The sequence below is a fragment of the Megalobrama amblycephala genome, linkage group LG1 (assembly GCF_018812025.1).
Source record: "Megalobrama amblycephala isolate DHTTF-2021 linkage group LG1, ASM1881202v1, whole genome shotgun sequence".
In the NCBI taxonomy this organism is placed as follows: domain Eukaryota; kingdom Metazoa; phylum Chordata; class Actinopteri; order Cypriniformes; family Xenocyprididae; genus Megalobrama; species Megalobrama amblycephala.
Genome location: NC_063044.1, coordinates 47488715 through 47492080, shown reverse-complemented (window position 1 = coordinate 47492080; position 3366 = coordinate 47488715). Strand labels below are relative to the sequence as shown.

The following is a 3366-nucleotide window of genomic DNA, read 5'->3' as shown; positions in this document are numbered from 1 at the left end:
TTTATGTTTTAAACTTCTTCAGTTAAAATTATCATTAAACACTTTTCATTTGTTCTTTACATTAATATAAATATTTTACAACTTCTTTTGAAAGGCTGCGAGTTTGTTATCAAAAGCTATTGAACTGGAACTGTCTGTGTCCATCAAAACAGCCTTAGACCTTTGATACTGAACTTTTTCAGTTAAAATGACTTCATTAAACACTGTTCATTTGTTCTTTACATTAATATAAATATTTTACAACTTCTTTTGAAAGGCTGTGAGTGTGTTTTCAAAAGCTATTGAACTGGAACTATGTGTATCCATCAAAACAGCCTTAGACCTTTGATACTGAACTTTTTCAGTTAATATGACTTCATTAAACACTTTTCAACTGTTCTTTACATTAAGATAACTATTTTTCAACTTCTTTTAGACTGATATGAGGCTTTTTTTCAAAAGATATTAATTTTAGAAGTGTGTCAATACAAAATAGCTTTATTAGACTTTAAGGGTACAAACTACACTTTTCCAGTCAATATTACTATATTAAACACTATAAGTGTGTTCTTTACATTGAGATAAATATTTTGCAACTTCTTTTAGACTGATATGATGCTTTTTTCCAAAGATATTAATTTTAGAAGTGTGTCAATACAAAATAGCTTTATTAGACATTAAGGGTACAAACTACACTTTTCCAGTAAATATTACTATATTAAACACTATGACTATATTCTTCACATTGAGATAAATATTTGTAAACTTCTTTTAGACTGATGTGAGGCTTTTTTCCAAAGAAATTAATTTTAGAAGTGTGTCAATACAAAATAGCTTTATTAGACATTAAGGGTACAAACTACACTTTTACAGTCAATATTACTATATTAAACACTATAAGTGTGTTCTTTACATTGAGATAAATATTTTGCAACTTCTTTTAGACTGATATGATGCTTTTTTCCAAAGATATTAATTTTAGAAATGTGTCAATACAAAATAGCTTTATTACAGATTAAGGGTAAAAAGTATCCTTTTCCAGGCAATATTTGTACATTAAACACCATGACTATATTCTTTACATTGAGATAAATATTTGTAAACTTCTTTTAGACTGATGTGAGGCTTTTTTCCAAAGAAATTAATTTTAGAAGTGTCAATACAAAATAGCTTTATTAGACTTTAAGGGTACAAACTACACTTTTACAGTAAATATTACTATATTAAACACTATAAGTGTGTTCTTTACATTGAGATAAATATTTTGCAACTTCTTTTACATTGATATGATAATTTTTTCCAAAGATATTAATTTTAGAACTGTGTCAATACAAAATAGCTTTATTACAGTTTAAGGGTAAAAAGTATCCTTTTCCAGGCAATATTTGTACATTAAACACTATGACTATGTTCTTTACATTGAGATAAATATTTTGCAACTGCTTTTACACTGATATGATATTTTTTTCCAAAGATATTAATTTTAGAAGTGTGTCAATACAAAATAGTTTAATTAGACTTTAAGGGTACAAACTACACTTTTACAGTAAATATTACTATATTAAACACTGTGACTGTGTTCTTTAAATTGAGATAAATATTTTGCAACTTCTTTTACACTGATATGATGCTTTTTTCCAAAGATATTAATTTTAATAATGTGTCAATACAAAATAGCTTTATTAGACTTTAAGGGTACAAACTATACTTTTCCAGTCAATATTACTATATTAAACACTGTGACTATATTCTTTACATTGAGATAAATATTTTGCAACTTCTTTTACACTGATATGATAATTTTCTCCAAAGATATTAATTTTAGAAATGTGTAAATACAAAATAGCTTTATTACGGTTTAAGAGTAAAAAGTATCCTTTTCCAGGCAATATTTGTACATTAAACACCATGACTATATTCTTTACATTGAGATAAATATTTGTAAATGTCTTTTACACTGATATGATGCTTTTTTCCAAAGATATTAATTTTAATAGTGTGTCAATACAAAATAGCTTTACTACACATTAAGGGTACAAACTACACTTTTACAGTCAATATTACTATATTAAACACTATGAGTATGTTTGAGTATGTTTGATTAACCAGTCATTTATGTTTTGTTTCTGTGAATTATTTATGTTTTAAAGTACTACCATAATAATGATAAATCAATGACAACTACATACATGACTATAAATGATTATGAATTTTTTTATAAAAACAAACAAAATAATGTTCAAAATAATAAGAAAGTAAAACACTAATGTATAGTTGCCTTTGAAGAAGATTTTATTATAGTAAAATTGATAATAATACAGCATAATATAAGCATGTCTCACTCCACAAATATAATCATACATGAACAAAGAGCAGAAAGGGTATGCGCTTGCTAGTAAAAAAAGTATTACTGTTTTGGATCTACACATGCTAAATATCTTTTTTTAAAACAGACTATCATACCCGAATTTTTGGCATGCCTTTTAGTTTCATTTCATTTGTACCAGTCAGAGTCAAGCACGAAAAGGGTGTCAGTCTGAGCATATACAAACTAAATTGGATAAAAAGAAACAAATAAATTAGCAAATAAATGTCACTGAAAGATCAAACATGTCTAAATGGGCATATGTAGTAGCTTATCATTGAAATTAGCACTCTTTTACTTAACACAAACCTCCAGTGATTTTTAGTGATATTGACAAAAGTGATGACCCCATCATATTGCTCTAAGTTGACCTGTTTATCAAAAATGTAAAAGATCATGTCTGTGCAGTGTACATGTGAAAATTAAATATCATAAGAAGTTGCACTCACTTTTCAAAATCCTTGCTGTTCCATCTGCTCTCTTGTGCCATTTAAAATGACACCTGTGGTGTAATGGCTTAGCTGGTAGAGATTTGCATCCTCCTTATTAAGTACAGCTCTGAAATAGCACTCAATAGTCTAAAATGATAAAGCATTTCAATTTGAATCACATTACTTGATTGACATACATTGAGGACAACATTTACTGTTACATACAAATATAATTGTAATTATTTAGATTTTTGTTCTGTAATGTGTACCTCTCCAAATAACCATTCATGTGGCCTCAGTGCATTGAATTCCTTGTGATGTAAAAGGAACTCGAGATCCTGGCTAGGAGACCGAACAATGGCTACTAGCAGCTCTGTATGTTCCTTCTTCAATAGCATCTGGATCTGTAATGATATGAAGTTCATAGAGTAAATAATAGCATACCTTCATATATGCAATTAATAGTTTAAAGTTTTGTTCTAATGACTTCATTACCTGTTCATCTACATGGAGTCCATCTGCAGGAGGCTGACATGCATCAGAACTTGAAGTTTCCACTTCCACATCCTTCTTGATCCTCTTTTTGGGGAG

The 3366-nt window shown here is 28.2% G+C and overlaps 1 long non-coding RNA gene across 1 annotated transcript; it reads right to left on the bottom strand.

Annotated features, from left to right (window-relative positions):
* Positions 1 to 2466: 2466 nt before the first annotated feature.
* Positions 2467 to 3158, bottom strand: LOC125272449. Its single transcript, XR_007185840.1, has 3 exons — positions 3045 to 3158; positions 2794 to 2922; positions 2467 to 2715 (listed from the first exon to the last, which is right to left on the bottom strand). It is a non-coding gene; the product is annotated as an uncharacterized LOC125272449 (long non-coding RNA).
* Positions 3159 to 3366: the final 208 nt, after the last annotated feature.